Source organism: Neovison vison, chromosome 1, assembly GCF_020171115.1.
Source record: "Neovison vison isolate M4711 chromosome 1, ASM_NN_V1, whole genome shotgun sequence".
Lineage (NCBI taxonomy): Eukaryota > Metazoa > Chordata > Mammalia > Carnivora > Mustelidae > Neogale > Neogale vison.
Window position 1 is genome coordinate 98087002 of NC_058091.1, and position 21547 is coordinate 98108548.

Consider the following 21547-nt stretch of genomic DNA (forward strand, 5'->3'; position numbering starts at 1 on the left):
ACCTTACAACAATTCTCAGATCTATATCTCAAACCCTGAACCTTCTCCTCAATTCTAAACAGCGGTGTATCACCACCTGTAAGTTAGGTAAAGCACACAGCCACAGCATATGTAAACCTACATTCATGATTTCCCTCTTCCCACACACTTCCACACTCAGCTACCAGTATCAAAATATCACTTAATGATGCCACCATCCACCAAATTACAGAGACCCCCACACCAAAAATACATCCACCTACAACTCCTCCCATTCATCACCTCTGACATCCAGTAATTTGCCGAGCTGTGACCATTTGCTTCATAAATGCCTCTCCGCTCATTCTTTTCCTTTCCATGTGTGGGCTACAGGAGGTGTTCGTCTCTCACCCAATCTTCTTGACTACAAGCTCCATGAGGGCAGAGAGCAGGTTTGTTTGCACATGTAGAGCTTAGCCTAGCACTTGGCCCACGGCAGGTTTTTAATGAATACTTATTTAATGAATGGATGGATGGTGAATGAATGACCATTGACTGTAATAGCTTATCTGATCTGTCTGCTGTTGCTCTGCACACATCCTTCCACTCCTCTCCACTGTTAATCATGCTAACATTGTCCTCCTGGGAAAATGAACATCATTAATTCATGTTCTCTCCACCCAATCCTCCCCGCAACACACAAGTGTGCACAGGCACACAAACCTGGCCTGCCCCCCACTCCAACACTGAGAATACACAGGGGTGAAGCTTAAATGAAACTGATTCCCAGTGTCTAGACCATAAAGTCCAAATTCAAATCAGTATATAACTCTCTGCCCCATAACATAACCCTGACCCCATAATTGGTCTACCCAGATTCATCTCCCTCTCCTCCTGATGCCCCGCCTGGGACATGTCCCATCCTCTAATAATAGAAAGCATAGCACCTCTTAAACATATCATGACTACGCTTGTGTATATGTTCCTTCTCTTGTGAACAAAAGAGTCCCCTTTCAAGATCGGGCCCCATTTTAAATTCCCCTGCGATGACTCTGTGAAGGCTCTTGAGAAGCTAATTTTTTCCTCAGCACCTGCCCTGCACTCTGCTCTTACTGCTTTTGGGGTCCGTATTTACATCGTGCTCTACCTTGTCAGATTGTAAGTTCTCTGGGGCGTGGTCCCCTGTGCGTAACAGGTCACCAGTTCAGTTCATGGCACATAATAGGTACTGACCAAGTTAATTATTTTTTTAAAGATTTTATTTATTTATTTGACAGAGATCACAAGTAGGCAGAGAGGCAGGCAGAGGGAGGGGGGGAAACAGGCTCCCTGCTGAGCAGAGAGCCCGATGCAGGGTTCAATCCCAGGCCCCTGGGATCATGATCTGAGCCGAAGGCAGAGGCTTAACCCACTGAGCCACCCAGGCGCCCCGGGACCAAGTTAATTAGAGCCAATTCATGAATTAGTCCAGCTGTGTGGAACAGGCAGCCAGCAAACAGTGGACTGCAGGGACCCCAAAAGCTTTCTTTTGCTTGGAATTTTACAATTGCTTTGTCTTAAAGTTATTTCGTGTTTTTGAAAAGATGACAGAATATATTCATCAAGGCATAACTCACACTATGCGCATTGTGTCTACTGGCAGATTGTCTCCAGAGGTACTTCAATAAATTGAAAGCACTTATTTGTAATTTGCAACCCCCATTTGCATGCAAATAATTAATGTGCTAGAGTCCATAAAATTGATTTTTCTCTTAAGTTAAATATTCTACCTAGAATCTTGTTAGTGTATCAATTAATGAAGTTTTACTATATTCAACCAATAAACATTTATTGAGCCAGGTACTATGGTAGGCCCTAAGGATAAAATGATAGATAACCTAAATCCTTGCTCTCAGGAAGCTCACGGTCTAGAAGAAACCAACATAGAAGTCAATTCTTACAGTACCACACACACCTGCTTTTTTTCTTAAAAGGGCAAACACTGGCTGTTTACAGGAAAAGGTAGAGATGAAAAAAGCTAAAAGAGTATTCTTAGGAATACTTCCCCAGACTATGATCCTACTTGCAGAAACATAATTACTTGGCTTTAAAAAAAAAAAAAATCATTCTAACTTTTAGTACTCTGAACAATATAGGTCACTCAACATGATCCCATATTATTAAACCCTTATCTGTGAGCCAAATCTCATTGAAATCTATAAACAATAACTGAACACACACCCATTTCAAGAATGTAACTAGATTCCTTTCAACAGCAAGATGGTATACTGCTTACATTTAATGACCTTTGGTAGCATAGCAACATTAGTCCAAATTAGTCTGCTTCTTTACAAATCTAAACAAACTGTTCTCTTGTTTTGAAGAAAAATGGAAAAAAGCCACAGGGCTCACAGACCTCTGTTTGAGACTCTTGCTTGCCTCCCCCTCCCCAAGAGAATCAGCATAATGCCTCTGAAGAAATCCCCGACACAGCTCCATCCCCCGATACACAATCCCTCTACATACTCTCCCCATGACCCTCAACCTGTACTCAGATCAGAGTCACACAAAATCACAGTGTGACCGAAGCCCAAGTTCCTCGAGACAACTATGGCCACAGAGCCCAGGAAGAGAAGCTCCAAGATATCCACGCCAGACCACCTCTGAGGCATCTGCTCAGCTCCTTAAACCCACCATTCTACACCCTGACATCCAGACCTTCCTTACTCTGTGCCCAAGTTGCCTCACAGGACTGAGAAAAGAAGCACACTCCAGTGAGCCACGAGCAAGACCCAGAATCCAAAGGGAGGCCAAACTGACATCAAATTCGTCCTTGGCAACTTAAGTATTAATTAGTTTGTCGTAGAATTTCACCTGGATGGCCAGCCCACAGTTACGACAGCACAAGTACAGTTCAGAGCAAGTTTCAAAAACATTTGTTTTTGTTTGATTTTCCAGGTAGTCGCAGTGGTGAGAACCAAGCAGGCTACGAGGGCCGGGGGTGCTTGCTTGTATTCGTGTTTTCATCTGAAACCTCCTTATCGTGTCAACAGAATCTCTTCGTGCATTTGTATTCAGACGAGGCTGGAAACATAGTCTGAACACATAATCATATCACAGTGCAGTTCTCCCGCTCCAAAGCTGAAGCTTCTACCTTAACACTCTCACAGTCTCCTCCAGGCCCGCTTCAAACAGACAAAACACTCCTCCTCAAACTCAAAGAAACATCGCAACACCTTTGTAATAGGCCTGTTTCCCAAGGGGGGGATAAAAGGACATGGCAAATTAAGGGAAATGCAGAATATAAACTTCAAGCCTACTGTCAATAAAACCCAAAACAAACTCAAAGCGGAGGTGAGGAAAGCAGGGGGAGGAAAAGCAATGTTAAATGGTCATCTTTCTTCTCGTTTTATTTGAGGAAGTTAAGTTTGCACAGCTCCTTACAAGCTGTCTTTGGCTAAAATCACTATTAATGAGCTTTGACATTTGAAATTTAACTAAGCATGAGCTAACAGCTTCCAGCACTGCACCTCCCAGGAAGGCAACTGGAAATATTTTGCTAGGGCCTAACGGTGTGTTTATTGAAAAGACACAGCTTTCAAGAGAAAGTGTTTATAGCAACCACTTTACCTGCCATCCCCACCCTGTGATGTCTGTTGGGTTTCAGGGTTTGGGGGCTTTTCTTTAACTCCTTCCAGTCATTGCCCTAATTGTTTTTCAAGTCCAGCAGGAAAACATTAATGAAGTTCTTTGCTCTACAGCAACCTGGATCCCAAGGACAGATTTGAAAACTTTGAGTTGTGACAAAGGGGCGGGCCACAAGGCAAAAAGGAATGAACTCACGGAGAGACTTCAGCAGGCTCAAAAGGCAAAATGAAAAGACTTTGTTTGTTTTCAATAGCATAAAGAAACATTCTTTTCCGAAAGAGAACACAGTGAAGAGACTGATGAGGCTAGGAAGTTGCCGTGGATTCTACTTGGGTGAAATTCTGGTTCATTGAATGGAAGTGAATCCATCATTAACCCAGTAGTTTCCCCAAGAGAAAGCCCTAGAAGGAAGCTATTTGCTTTACTCTTCACCAAAGAAGGCTGTAGGGACAAAGGAGTACAATGAAAAAGAAGGATTGAGCTACAAATAAAAGTACCCTCACACACACCCCGCTCTTGCTCAGAGCTCCCACGTCATCAGCCTCCACTTCCGTAACGCATTAAAACAGAGTGGGAACCTGACTCAGAATCTCATGCTGCAGTCCCAGGAACATTGTCATGTGTCCAGTGACCCTGTACAGATTCTTGACCTTACACGTGCCTGGATGCCAATATCACTATGAAGCTCAGGACCACCAACCTTCCCTGAAGCCAGTGTTATGCTGCAGAATTTAGGGGTATCCTTTGCTGGAGGCATTCCTGGACCAAGGGAGAGTAAAAGTACAAGGAGAAATTAGACCTTAATCTGGAATGCCTCTGAGGAATGCAGATGGAATCTCAGTTACAAAGAAAAGGAAGTTCAGAATCTGTGAACTAGAAAGCACATGGGATTTCAAGTCTTTCATTCACCAGACCAAGGCTGGGCCACCCCTACAACACAAGGGAGGAAATGCTCAAGGATGAAACCAAATCATGAAGACAATTCGTGGGTCACAAGTAAAGGAATGAGGAGAAAGCAGGGAAGGTGGGCTCTGTGCCCAAAGATATATTTGTCCTACCAATTTTTTTTCATAGAAAAATCAAATAGTATTCGATTGTAGTTCTTTTAGAATACCATATAGAATCTTTGTTATATGTTCCCTTATTATCACATGTTACAAGACTTCTAAGTTGTTTCTAAAAGTTATACAATGGGCAGTTTTAAAAAAATAATTTCTAATAATCCTTAATCAGAGTGCACTTTTGATAGTTATGGCTTAACTAATGGCACAGGTCAAATTATCAATTTATTTTTCATCTTAACATATTTCCAGTTATAAAACTGACAGAGTGAACTAAAAACTTAATGACAAACAGTAAGAATTCTGTTTTGGAAATGTGTGTAATTATAATTACCTTGTGTCTTATGTTAAAACAAAACCATAAATATAAGTAACATATAGCATTTGGCTCTGGTTCTATAGGAGCACTATACTAGGTCTTGATGGTAGAGAGGTACAGAGCCAAAGCCTCACATCTTCAGTCCTGAAGATGACTAATGAGAAGTGGGGGAGGGGAGGAGACTATGGCGTAGTATTTGCACACTAAACTCATGCAGTTCTACCAGAAGTATCTTTGAAGGCTGCACTTGGAATCTTTTCACTCTGATTCTGCACATGTATCAATTAAGATGCTTTTACCTTGTTCCTTGGTGAAGAAAACACCAGAAGATAGATTAGAAGGAAATGGAAGCAGCTAACAGCAACCAGATGTGACTCCTGACCCCCGCAATAGACAGCAAAGGAAGGGCCAGAACCTATCAGCACAGTCATGGGCCATTTAGTGAGGAGAATGCATGTTCCTGCAGTTTCAACACTGCCTAGGGTAGAGGCATTATTTTTGAGAATAAAATAATGATGTTTATGCAAATGATGCAGAGGCATCAAGAAAACATTTTATTCTACTGCCTATACTCAGTCAAAAAGGCAGCACCTTTGCTGCTTTGTAAGATAATATACAAAATAAACACGGCTTGGTATTTCAAGGGAAATTTTTTGGTTGCCTGGAAAACAAACTCGCACATGACTCATCATTCCCCAAAGAAAACAGAAGAGTAAGGAATGAAATTTGCAAATGTCACTTATTCAACAAATAGTAAGGCAGCACTCACTAAACTCCAGGCACAGTACTGGGTGCTCAGACTAACCCCCAGGGGCACATGTTCTAAAGGAAATAAGTATATTAGCAGGACGCGAAAGCCCTCTGCCACTGGGGGCAAGCATACGTGTGCCACAATCTCAGGCTCCAGTTCACCCTCTCGCTCAAAGCCCCCCATTTGGGTAGCACTTGAACTTGATCTGAGTTTGTAAAGTATCAAAATAAAAACAAAGACAATTAAAATGCTCAGGGCCGAAGGCATGTGGCTGGGAGGAATGATAATTATAACAATAAAAACAGCAAACATGGATTGAATTTATTAGACACTGGGCCCTGCACTAAGACCTTGACTTCTATAACCCTATTAAAACCACCTGAGGGATCTGTCTTGTCTACCTTCTTTACAGATGGGAAAACTGAGGCTCATCGAGGCCAAACCCAAAGACAAAATGCTGAAAGGGGAGGAGCCAGGATTTCAGAGCTCTCTTTTCAGGCATTAGGAGCCTATGCTCTAAGGAACAATCTAAAGCAATATAAACACTTGTCTCAATAGTGGTAAAGTTTCCAGAAAGCTGAAATTATGAGAAAAATATAGCCCCAGAAAAGGAAAGATCTCAGATTTGACTGAATTGCCAATCACAGGTTATACCCCATTTTCTCCCCTCATGAGGGAGCAGTTCTTTTTCTTCAGACTTTTTTTCCAGCAGATAGGGACTTTCGGTGTCTCTGATTCTGTGGAAGAGCCTTTGGTCCCCAAATCAGAGGGCAAAAAAAGAAAAGAAAAACTGTTTTTGGTTTTTTTTTACCAGTTGAGGACAATAGATTTTGGAGTCAGCGATACAAATTCAAGTCCCACTTTCACCTTTACTGTGTGCCCTTGGAATTTCCTTGAAGCTCAGATACAGATACAGATACGGTCCCTCATCCATAAAAGGGAGATTTTTCAAGGGTCATTATAACGAGGGAGCTAATTAAGTGAAGACTCACTCAGTGCCTGATAAAAAAAGATAGGTGTTTGGTGTCATTGCTTTCTCCTTGTTTTTCTCGTATTTCTTAAACAAACAACAACAATAACAACAACAAAAAACACAGAAAAGATAGATCTCACAAGATTCAGTTGTTACACTACCATTGATGGCAAAAATTAAAAGAAAAAAAAAACAGTGAAAGCAAAATCAACTCTCTTGGTTCTACACCTTAACTGGAATGTGGGCTTCACAATATATGTATTTCAATGAACTGCATGCATTCAAGATCAATGCATTTTATTATACATCATTTATACCTCAATTTTTATAGAGATAAATACTTGGCAAGATAAACTTTTACATTTCAAATTTAGTACCTCAAACATATTCATTCTACGAGCTAGCTGAAGTACACAGCAGGTAATTTATATCGCCAAACTAGAAACTAGTAAAAGCCCCAAAATCCACACTATATTTTTCATCTAACCCTAAAATTTTATTCCTCCACCTTGCTCTTACTTTAATCAATCGTATGGAAATGTCCAAGAACCACTGTTTCGCTGCCTTATAACGCAAATGTCGCATTATCGTTTTCTATGCAGGCCCTTGGCCATATTACAGGCGACCATCATCACAATAGGCCACCAGAATCCACATTAATAGAATAAATGTCAGAGTTGAACAGGGCCTGATGCTTTCGGAAGGCTTTCACTTCTGTAGACTCATTTAAGTCCCCAAAACTTTGCAGGAAGATATTATGAAGCAGTACTGTGATTGCATACATGAGGGGAGGGCAATTAGGGCTCTAAGAATCTAAGTCATTGGGTTGGGGCCCCTTAGTAAGGTGTTGGCAGGGGCTAGAATCCAAGTCTTCCACAATCAAGGCTCGTGCTCTTCCCTTACTCTGATGCCTCTGGCAGAGGAAGGGATGGCAAAACCAAAGGGAAGCCCTCCAACTTGTGCCAATTAAAGATAAGCCTGCGCATCATGGGCTGGTGAGAACCAAGGATGTAGGCTAGGGGGGTTCACATCATTAAACTCTTCTGGTCTTAGAAAAGGAGAGAACTCTGCCTCAGATATATTTCTCTACTCTTTCCAGAGTTGTTTCTGGAGACCCATAATTTTATATCTGACATAACTGTAATCCTTTGAGAATATAGATCCACTCCAGCCCTAAGACCCCTTGCCCAAGAATCAACATTTTACCTTCTACAAACACTCTGGGGGTGGGGGTGGGGGACCTGGATTTTTCCAGGTCAAATTTAAAAAACACACACACTAATTAAAGCCATATTCTTTTAGACCAAAATACTAAGTTCTTCCTTTTCTTTTTCCCCTGCAAAGCTTGTTTCAAGGCTAAAAGGAGTCAATTAAAGTTTCTATTATCATGAAATAGAATTCTGTTATGCAGCAAATACTGAGCAAAAGCAATTTTATTCCTGCCTTTCCGAAAGGGTGCATAGGTACTTGTGGAAAAAAAAAAAAAAAAAAAAACCTATGTGGGGCACCTGGGTGGCTCAGTCAGCTCAGCGTCTGCCTTTGGCTCAGGTCATGATCCCAGGGTCCTGGGATAGAGCCCCACATAGGGCTCCTTGCTGAATGGAAAGACTGCTTCTCCATCTCCCTCTCCCTCTGCCTGCTGCTCTGCCTCCTTGTACTCTCTATCTCTCTGTCAAATAAATAAATAAATAAATAGACAAATCTTTTAAAAAAAGAAAGAAAAACAACTATGTATGTGGGCACATCTACAATTATGCGTGTGTGCATGATGGGGAAGACAGGAGAGTTATTACACAATTGAATTCCCATATCCACCACAGATACATTAACAGTAACATTATAAAGGCATATTTTTCTATTATCTACAGGAATTTCATTTTATTCATTTTGGATCTTTCACTCTTGAATTATCATGATTTTACAGACAAAGTGCTAGGCTAATTAATGTCTTTAATTTCACCTCTCCGAGAAATTAAGAAAAAAAAAAAAGACTTAACAATCTCAATTAGTCCACTTAAAAAGTTCAAGAGGAAAACAAAGACTCTGTAGCTACATCACTAAATTCCCCAGAACAGCTCAGGGTTTCTCTTAATTTGAAAGAAAAAGGGAGAGAGAGGGAAGAGTGAAGAAGGAAAATAGAGGAAGGAAGGAAGGGAGGAAGGGAGGGAGGAAGCAAGGAAGGGAGGGGAAGGGAGGTAGGAAAGAAAGAAGGGAAGAAAGAGAAAGGAGAAACAGCCATTTTACTTATCCCATCCATGCACCTAGCGCTCGCTTTTATTGTTATTTATTTATTTCCTCCCCTTTTGAGCTAGATCCTTTTTTCTCATTTAGTCCGACAGAGATTGTCCTCCTGGAGTGACCTTTTATTCTTTCCTTTTCCTTCACCCCTCCGGGCTATTGCCCTCATGCCAGTAACTAGATAACACATTCTATCAAAGATTTTTTTAAAAAATCATTGGGAAGGCACTAGGGCTGATAGTGGCATCAATCGTAGCCTGACACGGGCTGGGGTCAACCATTTATCTCTTCACATAGCCTGTGGTTACTTTGGCGGCCATCTTGACTTGCTACATCTTAACAACCTTGTGCAGATGTTGCCTCTCCCAGCACTGATAATATCTGTTCCCAAGTCCTTTTCTTTACTTGTTTGGCATATTTCTTTGTTTTATTCCTGTGGACATCCATTCATACAAAACCAGGGTAGGAAGCCCCTCCCTTCTTTCAGAGCCTTTCCACATTCCAGGGCCAGGGCTGCAATAAGCATCTTGCTTTTTTGTGCCAAAATTTCCAAAACAAAATTGAAACACTTTTGTCCCTTAGTAAATACAGTCATGTCCTTGAACTTAAACTGTATTCACGTAGCATTGTTCTAATTTTATGAGACATGAGGCTTTATTGATTTTTTTTGATTAACTCAAATTTATTTTCCAGACTGCTCCATCCTCCCCCCATCTCATTCTCTCCACACCCCAACATAGCATTTGCTATCATTTTTAGTAACTTATATGGCAGGCAGCATCAGAGTTAGGAGAAAGCATATCACTAGGCAGACTGTATTTCACAATCCCTGCTCCGACATTATTAGCCACGTGGCCTTGGGCAAGTCTCTCAGCCTTCAGAAGCATCCATTTCCTTATCTGTAAAATGGAGCTAATAATATATACTCCATAGTGCTGTGAAAATAATGTATACAAAATAGTTACACGCCATGTGTCAGCTACATATAAAAGCTTAATATACCTGAGTTACTATTTATTCCCTGAACGTTACTGAATAGTCAGTCAGTTGCTAAGGCAATGGAATTTAATGGGGGACCAAGGAGGCCCCATACCATATTCAAAAATGGTCCTCACTGCCTATTTTGCTGCCATTATACCTTCAAGTATTTGGGTCTCCAAGAATTCTGTATTAAAATGTATTAAAATGCAAATACACCTGGAGAGTTTTAGACCTCAGCTTTAAAGAGGAGTTGAAGTTGAATAGGAATGAAAGAAACAAAAGAAAGAAAAAAATAAAAGGGGCTCAAAGCAAAATTTTGCATATATATATATGTACAATTTTAGTCTAAACCCCAGATGCCTTGTTGTTCTATAAATGCTGATAAATGTGAAATACAGTGATCTTTTCACTCTGTCTATATTCTGTATAAAATATAAAACTATGAGAGAGTTCTGGATTAAAAATTGCCTTTATCCTTAAAATTACTATTAGCAGATTCCCTTTTCAAAGATAACCCATATAAAAGAGTTTTCAATTAAAAGTTTAAAAAGCAAAAATAAGTAAGGTGATAGCTGTTGAAGGTGGGTAATGAGTGCATGGGGTTCGTCACGCTATTCTCTCTACTTTCATATTGAGTTGACTCTTGAACAACATAGGTTCACTTATAGGCGGATTTTTTTTATAGTATAGCACGTAAATGGATTTCCTCTTCCCTATGATTTTTTTTTTTAAAGAATGTATTTACTTACTTGAGAGAAAGCAAGTGAGAGAGAAAGAGAGAGCACAAATGCAGGGGGGTGTAGAGGGAGAAGCAGACTCCCCCTTAGTAGGGAGCCCAGCAGAGGCTCAATCCCAGGACCCCAGGATCTTGACCTGAGCCAAAGATGCCTAACCAACTGAGCCACCCAGGTATCCCTCTATCTTCCTTTATTGTACTAATACAGTATGTAACACATATAACTTACAAAATATGTGTTAATCAACTGTGTTATTAGTAAGGTTTCTAGTCGATGGGAGGCTGTTAGCAGTTAAGTTTTGGGGAGTCAAAGTTACCCACAGATTCTCGACTCTACAGGGGGCCAGTTGTTCAAGAGCCAAATGTATTTTAAATTGTTTGTGAAAAAGTTGGAGATAAATTAGGCCCTAATAAGTATATTACCTTAAATAGACCAATTGTACTGTTCTTCTTCCAGTTTTACCATAGAAGACATTCCAGTAAAGAATAGGGTCAATAGGCCATGATTCTGAAAGGGATGGTGTCTTAAGATGGTAAGCAGAAGTCTTCAAAATTGTCTTAATGATGGATTTTCTGGGTAGATATATAGTCATAGACATAAACACATCACCATGCATTACAAACATAACTTATGACTCTTCCATATTTACTCATCTGACATACGGAGAATATCTTTTAATTACTTCACCGAATTATCATACTTCTACACTCAATGTCTATAGACATTAAAATCAGGAGTTGCTGTCTTTCAATTCTCCACCTTAAAAGTTACAAGGTAAAGGTGCCAGGAAATCATAAAATGGCTCTTGACATCAACATTCCTTGGCCAGAATCAAAGCAACTGGACACAGAAATGATGAAGGGTAATTTTTGTCTCTTTCTATTATCTCTTTCTAAATTTTCTACTCCAAACATGTGACATTGTTGTAATAACATGAAAAAGTTGTTTTCTCTTGTTTTATATACTAAAGTACTTAAGTGATATTGTGGAGAAACCAAAATGATAGGAAGAGTGAGACTGGAATTCTGGGGCAACATAAAATTGGCAAGTGCCAATTTATGAAACTTCTGTGTCTCCCACACCAGCCCCCTTCCTCCTTAATTTACAAGATATACTGCCCCACTCTCCAGAAAATGTAAAAAGGAAGATTAAACTGAACATCCTGGAACTACAGATCTGTTCTCCCACTACTTCACTAAAGTAGCACAGCGAAGAAACTATGAGGTTCTCTCTATACTGCAAAGTGAGTAATTTCTACTAAATACTACATTATCAAGACGTAGCAAAAGAGTTGAGAAAGATACCATGAAAAAATCAACTATGTCAAGCATATCTCCACCTCTGCAACCCATAAGAAAACCCAGGTAGCAAATCGTAAGACTATTATAGTCCTAGAGGCCAAATGCCTTCCTTTGACATGGGAGGGGCCTTCTGAGTAAAATCACCCTTTGTATAACATTTCTTTGGTAATAGTAGGATTCTTTGGTGTTTCCCAATGTCTACAGTCTCAAAACAATCTCTGAAAGTTTGCAATGGAAGTTTTGAGAATTTCAACCTAGTGACCATCGACCTTAATTATGTTCGTGCATGTATTCATTCAGTAACACTCTTGCAGTCGTCACAAAGAAGATAAAAATACTAGGCCTTACATCGCACACTACCCCACCAAGATATATGCGTAAACACACACACACACAGGCACTTTCACTCAACTCACTGTCAGAGCAAAAGGGTAAGGGAAGCAGGAAATCTCACTGGAAGGACCTGGAACAGAAGTGGGAGGCTAATAAGAAGGCAGAAGCTGTGGTAGGTGAAGTGGGCAGAATTATACCCATGCTCAGAGCTGAAGTCGAAGCTCAGGAGGTAAATTTTAATATACTTCTACTTTCTCCACTAGCCTGAGATCCACTTCCACAAATCAATATTATAATTTCACATATTTATTTTGGGAAATGTTGACAAAAGAGAACAGATTTTCTTTTCTTTTTTTGAAATATTTTTTCAAAAGAAAATTAACAGTAATAGTATGGGCTCTAGACTTCTTTTATCTTTGAGTCCCCACTCTGTCTCTTACCTAAGCTTCGGGTCCTAAAATCAGCCACAAACCTTTCTGGGCAGTTACTAATCTGTGAACTGGAGATGGTAACAGCAATCACTTCACAGCTTAATGTTGAGGATTAAGCGGGTAATTGGAATCAAGGGTTTCACTCAGTTCCTGACAAGATGTAAGTACTTGGTGAATATTATCACTTTCTTTTAGTAGAGGTAGTGTTTCTTTACAATAAAATACAGAATATACCTCTCTACATGGCATCAGGCCCAACACTGAAGTGCCTTCTCGTGTTTTTTCTCCCACTTTCTTCAATCTTTTACCAAAACCATAATTAGATGTTTGGCTGTTTCTTTTCAATATGTGGAAGTTACTGGTTTATCCAGTGGAAGTGATGAATTCTAGAAGAGATTCTGCAAAGGATAAAGAATTACCCTCTGATGGAGTGGTCCTGGATTAGATGGGGTGCAGCGTGAAGATAATTTTAATGCCAGAATGGCTCTCCAAGAGAGCTCCCACAGTCTCCTTTTCAGAGAAGCTCCCAGCCCAGGAAAGGTTTAGGACAATCTGACGGAGACAAGGAGCTGGGAACTATTCCCCCATGTGTTTTCAAGGCTCCCACAGGCAAGGGTCTTGAAGGCTTCCATCATCATGAGACCAGAGGACCCGAATTGTACCCCAAATTGCATGCCGCCTGGCAGGGTGAGGCTTTTTTCCAGGAGCACTGCATCGTTAGCATATAAGAAACATTAATAAATTCCTCTCGCAAATGTGAACAAAAAGAGAACCAGCTTGTCCTCTCGCTGCACTGTTCCAGCTCTGGGTTAAGAAGGTACAACTTTCGGTGCTGCTGGTACCAGGGTCCCAGTACAAACCGCCAGTCCCTGCCCCCATTAAAATTTAAAACCAGATTCGACCCATCACGGAGTGGCACCAGAGGATTGCAATTTCATCCAGCATGATTTTTATTAGCCTTGCAATTTCTTAATGGGCTCCCCTGAGGGCTGGCTGGTAGAATCCTGCACTACCAGTCCGGGGTTGCTACAGGCAGCTTAATAAACATGGCATCTGCCCCGTGACAATTGTCATAACATCTGACCAGGGTGCAGAAGGCAGAGCTAAAGGTTAACAAAACCACCGCTCAGGTGGCAGGGAGGTGAATGGGGAAAATATTGGAAACCGTAGTCTGAAGGGGAAAAAAGGCCTCTTGCCCGATCCGCAGTTCTTCCCGCCTGGCCGGAGTTCCCGGGAGCTGAGCAGGCAGCCCGCCGCCTCCTGCAATCAGTGTGTTTCACACATCTCATCAGTGTCACCACTCCTGACATCTCATTATGCACCAGAGGTGGAAGTGGACAGGTAGGGAACACCCGAACTTTTCCTTTTCTTATTATTTCTGCGGCGCACCATGAAGCTGGGAGTTAATTAAGTCCTGTGGGACCGGCAATCAGTGTCTTTTTTGCTAGGTTAAATTACATTATATACAGATGCAAAAGAGAGAAGAAGAAGAAAAATAATCCCTCAGCTCTTTCGTGGTTAATAGAGTACGTTAGAAATAGGACGGTTCCAAACTGGAAGCTGAAGTTGATAGGGCCGTAGCATACAGGCTTGCTAATGAAGTCACGTGGCAAATCCACCCGGGATCTTCTCCGTCAGAAGATCTCAAAGCACTTTAAAAGACACTTTAAAAGAACTTTTTGCCTCAACTATGAGACAAAGTTGATTGGGGGACGATGGTAAGTCCTACATTATAGGTAAGAAAATTCACTCAACCAGAGACTAATTCCTTTGGATCTGTAAAATCCTAGAAACCTGTGGTTAACCCACAATCAGAGAACATGACAATGAGACTATTCCCTTACAATGATGGAATTTGAAATTCCCACAGGGAGCCAAAAGGGGTTGCACAGAAAAAAAACAGGTAAAATCCTCATGACCAAAGAAGTCTGGGGAAGGTGAATTCGACAGTGTAAAACTGCATCCCTTTCTGCAGGACTCCCCACGCCTCTAACATGTCACTGAGCGTCACGACTCCCAGAGTAGAGTGGTGTCTGCAGTGTTTCCCTTACTTACTTGACCAAGACCTTTCTCTCCAATGGGACGTTCTTCATGGCTGATTGTCCATGGAACTCACATTGGAAAATGCTGATTCCATCCCATTCCTCATTACAGATGAAGAAACTGAGTTTTTCCTTAGGACTTGCCTATAATTTCACAGGTAGATATTACCCATATGTGGAAGGCAGAACCTGACCAGAGACTCTCAGACCACTATAGCATTCTCTGTAACTTACCAAGAATCCGGAATACCGAGGAGTATCCCTAAGCTTCCTCTCATTCCATACGTCATTCAGCATTTCTCTGTTCTTCCTTCAGAATACCCATCCTCAACCCTCTCAGCTGCAGCCTTAAGACACCTCATTTCCTTACACCCTCACCTCAGGACTGACCTTTGTCTAACTGCATCTGAGCCCTAAGAGAACAACAGTTACCCATGTTGGAACTAACCTGGCATCAGGCCACACTTGAGCCAGACCAGCATTCTGACTCTGATATGAGCTCTAAGGGATATTTTATGAGACAAATTGGTAGCTATGAAATTTATAAAGCCTCAAATAGCTCTACTGTTCCTCCTGGAGGGAATCCACACTCCTTAGCTTGACATCAAGACCATTCATGTTTCCCAACCTTTGTTTCCAGTCACTCCCTTTCCCATTACTTTCTTTCAAACCTTACATTCCAGTCAACTATAATTACTTCTATATAAACCATGTGTTCCCTCTTCTGGGACTCTGTAATAGTTGTGTTTTCACTAGTATACACCTTTGCTCCTTATCTCCTCTTAATCCTTGTAAAACCCTCATAAACGTCGGCCTGGATATAATGCCACACCTTCCAGGGAATTTCTAGGTGATGATTTTTCCATCCAGATGATCTCTTGGCCTTCCACAGTACAACACAATTACCTTTATTATCACGTCCATGACACTTAGCTCATAGTCCAGTTATTGGGGTCTTAGACCTCCTCTCCCATCAAACAGTACCCCACAAAGTAGGGGTTGTATCTTACTCATCTGCAGAGTTAACACAACCCTTCCAAAGTTGAACACAAAATTTCATCCAAGCCCTTCATCGTTCCACAGTCTCCTGTCATGTCTCACAGTAACCCATCCAGGGACTAATACTTCAACTGGAGCTGTCAACACCATGTGAATAGGATTAAAGGCCAATAATTTCACTTTCTTGGTGCGGGAGTACCTTGCCCTCCCTGCTGATCATATTCTTCCATTCATTCAATGTCTGAGTAGAATCATCAGGTAGTGTCCTTCAAACTCATATTAATCAGTGCCAGGCAGGAACAGAAAAAAACATATGGGCTTCTGCTTGGCTGTGCATACTATCCCCCCTTGGGAAGGGAAAGATGTTGAACGTCAGTGCTGTTGGACGACTGGTACTGGAGCTGTGAGCCCAGGAGTCGTGGTCCTTCCTTTGACATTCATTCATGGAGGAGCTTTAGTCAGTTGCCTCTGTCAACTTCACTCCACATAAATAGTTATTTGTCATGCAGGGACAGTGAGAGGTTTAGTTAATCAGTATTTATAAAGTGTCTGGGAGGACCCGTTATGAGAAACAAACACTATAACAGACCATTTCTTTCCCTAGATGGCTCTTTTCCCTATTTTTAGAGGAGGGCTGTCTCACATAGGACTGAATGATGAGCCACCCCCTTTGGGAGCTGGTACATCATAAAAACAATTACTGTCATTTTGGATCAGGAAGGTTGCACATCAGCAAAATCATAACTGATTTCGAGCTCCTGCACGCTACTGAAGGTATATGTGTTTTATGTGCTCATTATGCTTTTTTTGGTTTGCTTATTTATTTGTTTGTTTGTTGAAAACAGACACTTTATTGAATTATAAGGGAAATTTACTGACTTTATGTGTCCTTCTCAATTAGCCAATTTTAATAGGTAGCTCTTGCCAAATATTTTTTATTTGAAATCAATTAATTAACATAGAGTGTATTAGTTTCAGAGGTAGAGCTCAGTAACTAATCAGTTGCAGAGAATACCCAGGGCTCATTCTATCACGTGCCCTCCTTAATGCCCACCACCTAGGTCCTCTACTCTCCCAACTACCTCCCCTCCAGCAACCCTCAGTTTGTTTCCTAGACTTAAGAGTCTCTTAGGGTTTTTCTCCCTCTCTGATTTTATCTTATTTTATTTTTCCCTCCTTTCCCCTATGTTCATCTGTTTTGTTTCTTAAACTCCATATAGGAGTGAAATCATATGATATTCATATTTCTCTGGCTGACTTATTTCGCTTAGCCTAATACCCTCTAGAGCCAATTCTTTTATACGGAAATGCTTTGTTTTCACACCTGTCAAGATGCCATTCAATGGCAAAGCATTAAGTTATCAAAAAAGATCAGTGAGGAGGACCAGAGAAAGAGGCCTTAGTTTAAAGCCAGTAAGAGAAAAGTGAGGCCATTGTAGGCAAGCATTGGCTGATCCTCCCAATTTCCATTCTCTAGCTTCCCTTCATCAACAACCCCAAGATTTTCCTTCTAGGCATCACTGCTGTCATATTCTTACTGAGGTGTTGGGGTGGGATTAGGTCTATTTTAAGGTCCACAGTGGATACTGATTCGCCAAAAACCACCACCAAATTCTATCTCCCTGTGCACAAGCTAGTGTGGTCAAGTAACTCAATTGGGACCAATGAGTCATGAAGAGACATTTGGTGGCATGTTCTAGGAAAGCAGCTTCCTCCTTCTCAGACTGTACCCATAAAAGACCCTTTCATTCCCATGCATTGTGAAGAAAGATGAGAGCAAGTAGGCTTGGGAGTTGCTGGGCACCAAGGAGCCATCTTGTGGGCACAGAGAAGGTAGACTCAACCTAAGGTAGGGAGGACGTCTCATTTTGGATGAGGGAGAATGTGGTTGTTCAAACATTGAATGGTAGGGAGGACCATCCCATTAGTGGGCATTAGGCTGATGGATCAAGCCATACATGATTCTGGAGATTTCCCATTCTATGAGCCATTCTGGGAGTATCTTTATCATTTAAGTCCATTTGAGTTGTGTTACTTCCCTTTGTGATTGAAGTCCTTAATTCAAATTTTCTTTTAAAAAAGTAAAATTTAAAGATACAAATAAAAGAACATGAGTTATGGAACCAGAAAGACTCTGAATAGCCAAAGAAATGTTGAAAAAGAAAACCAAAGCTGGAGGCATCACAATTCTAGACTTAAAGCTGTATTACAAAACTGTAGTCAAGACAGTATGGTACTGGCACAAAAACAGACACATAGATCAATGGAACAGAAGAGAGAACCCAGAAATGGACATTCAACTCTATGGTCAACTAATCTTCAAAAATGCAAGAAAGGAATCCAGTGGGAAAAGGACAATCTCTTAAGCAAATGGTTTTGAGAAAATTAGACAGCCACATGCAGAAGAATGAAACAGGACCACCTTCTTATACCATACACAAAATAAATTTAAAATGGATGAAAAACCTAAATGTAAGACAGGAATCCATCAAAACACAGGCAGCAACCCCTGTGACCTCAGCCGCAGCAACTTCTTGCTTGACACATCTCCGGAGGCAAAGGAAACAAAAGCAAAAATTAACTACTGGGACTTCATCAGGATAAAAAGCTTTTGCACAGCAAAGGAAACAATCATCAAAATTAAAAGGCAGCCTAGAACGGGAGCAGATATTCACAAATGATATATCAGATAAAGGGTCAGCATCCAAAATCTATAAAGAACTTATCAAATTCAACACCCCCCAAAAAAACAAAAAATCCAGTCAAGATATGGGCAGAAGACATGAACAGACATTTCTCCAAAGAAAACATACAAAAGGCTAGCAGACACATGAAAAAATGTTCAACAGTACTTGGCATCAGGGAAATACAAGCCAAAACCACGATGAGATACCACCTCACACCAGTCAGAATGGCTAAAATTACCAACTCAGGAAATAACAGATGTTGGCGAGGATAAAGAGTAAAGGGAACCCTCCTACTCTATTGGTAGGAATGCAAGCTGGTGCAGCCACTCTGGAAAATGGAATGGAGGCTTCTCAAAAAGTTAAAAATAGGACTACCCTATGACCCAGCAATTGCACTACTGGGCATTTATCCAAAGGAAACAAACATAGTGATTTAAAGGGGTAGGTGCACCCCAATGTTTATAGAAGCAATGTCCACAACAGCCAAAATATGGAAAGAGCCCAGATAACCATCGACAGATAAATCGCTAAAGATGTGGTACACATATACAGCCAAACTCCCCAAGTTTGCAAAAACATTATCCAAGAAAGTGATTCATTTCCCAGGATGAGAAAATCCCATGGATCTTCAGAGAATAGGAACCATGAATGAGGATGGAAGCACACCACTAGTGAAAGGGAAGATCAGTGAAATGGAAAACAAGAATATAGAAAGAAGCTGGTTTTATCCCTCTAAATCCTGTCAGTCCATCATACCTGTCATCTCATAGTCATCTTGTCACACCTGCCACTAACATGAACCAGGTATGATTCCATGTGGTCAGAAAGAATTAAAGACACCTTGTGGAGGACAGTGGTTAAGTCACAAGGCTAAAGAAAAAAGGCATTGTGATTAGTCAGCATCTAGGGCTGGCTGAATTATATGCAGTAACAAATGGTCTCAAATCCCACTGGACACAAAACAATAAATGTTTATTTCATGCTCAATGTCTGCTATAAATGTTGGAAACTCTCCGGGGTAAAATAACTGTCCTCTATACCTTGTCCAGCCCATGCTCTGAGCCATTTGGTCATAATGGCAAAGGAAAAGAGAGGGCTGGAAAGTCAAGCTCTAGAAATGGAATGCCTCCACCCACATTCTAAGCAACTTATATGGCCCATCAGACCTTAAAAGGGTGGGAAAGTGCAAAGCTTCCTTGTGCTCAAAATAGTTGAGAACTAGATATTAGAGATGGCTATCACAGAGGAGACTAAATGCAGAACTGTGCTATATTCTCTTGATTAAAACAGAGAGACAGTTCTGGAAAATCACTTAAATATCCATTAATCATAGGGGTTACTAGCACTTAACTGGAAGTAAGGAAATACTTAATATTGATTCCTTCTGAATTATATCTGCATCTCCCATCAAAAAAGAACCTGAAGAAATCAGTACAGTGATTATCATATCCTAGAAAGGCCAGAAGTTTCTTTGGCAAATCAATAGAATTAAGACATGCCTTCTTAGTTTTTCATTTTTGATGGTTTTTAATGTATAAGCTCCTATGAGCAACTTATTCCTTCATTAAATGGCTGCATCTACACAATTCCTTCCTTCCTCCTTTGGAAAGGACACATCTCCCTCATTTTAGTAAAGCTGAGATGATCTCCTGGTGTACATTTTATGGAAAAGCTTCCCTCATGTACATATTTTTCCCTTGATTTGCATTTACGATGGTTCCATAGAGAAGGGGAGCCAGAGAGAGAACTTGGACAATTGTTGGGTTCAGATACTTCACCATGCCCCAGCAGTAGCCTGTCATCAGCTAACTTCAGCCAAGAACAAAGGGCCAAGAGAGATCTTAACTGCCCTACCAGGGGCCAAAGCAATCCATGAAGACAGCAGGACAGCAGTAACTGAAGGAAATATTTAGTGGAGTAGGGCATATGTCCACTCCAGTGATCTGCCCAATGACATTAGTTCAATCCCCTCAAAGCTGAAATGAACCAGTAGGAAAAGAATCAGAAAATCCAAATTTATGCAGGAAAACCTATGCCTGAGACAACCATTTCATAGACCCCAAAAAATTAACATCAATCAACTCCTACAAATGACAATGCTATAAAGAAGATCTCCAGCTCCATAACAGTTTTTATCAAAAAGCAGATCAGTATGCTCTTAATTCTACCCAACACCCCTGCTGATCTCCTTCTGGCCCCCCTTCTCTCCACCTCTAAAGCCAGCCCCTGAGAGATGGGAGTTCCTTCTCTCTGAGCCGGATGTTCAGTTGTTGAAGTCAGCTTCCATGACACATTCAACGTTTGAACAACCACATTCTCCCTCATCCAAAATGAGACGTCCTTTCTATCATTTTCACCCAAATTTCATCACCCTCAGGGTTCCAGCTCATACTGTAGCTAGCTAGCTCTCCACATGCCTCTCCTAAAGACGTGCATTTTAGAGACTGTACTGTGTGGCTCTTCAAAGAAGGAGCAGACCTCACAGACATGACAGTGACAGCAACAACCTTGAAAAAGAACTTAAATGACTGAGAAAAAAAAAAAAAAAGATTGGGGGGAGGGGCAAACAAGATTTCTATGAAGATATCACTGAGTAGAAAGGCCCAGTTTTCCAAATTAACTGAGTTGACAGTTGTATTTCAAGACTGGAATGATTATTTGCTATTTCAAATAGAAATGCTATATATATTTGCTATATATATTAGACTCAAAACTGATGGCCTTTCATAGCTTTTAGCAAAATTTTTTTTAAAATGTTTACCATGCCTAGTAAGAAGCCATATATCCAAACACTTCTGAAACTCAGATTGTTACTTCCATCAACACAAACATCACTACATCGTTTACCACACCACACCACACCACACACACATGCCCCTAATCTATATCTAATTTCTGAAATCCATTCAACTGCTATCTGAAACCCTTCATACCTGGGAAGGGAGCCTATTGATAGTTGGGTGCCCTCTTTCTTCCTCATTGGGTTCCAGGAAATGAACTAATAAACCTCTGAAAAAGCAAGGTTTTCTCTCAGATGAAGGATTCAGGATACTGATAACATAACATATTCATATATCACAGTTCTCATATTTCATTGCTAAGGGCTTCC

The 21547-nt window shown here is 40.8% G+C and overlaps 1 protein-coding gene across 12 annotated transcripts in view; it reads right to left on the reverse strand.

The window, feature by feature from the left end:
- Positions 1–21547, reverse strand: part of PKHD1 (PKHD1 ciliary IPT domain containing fibrocystin/polyductin) — a 475771-nt gene that overhangs the window by 348926 nt on the left and 105298 nt on the right. The gene's annotated exons all lie outside the window — the stretch shown is intronic.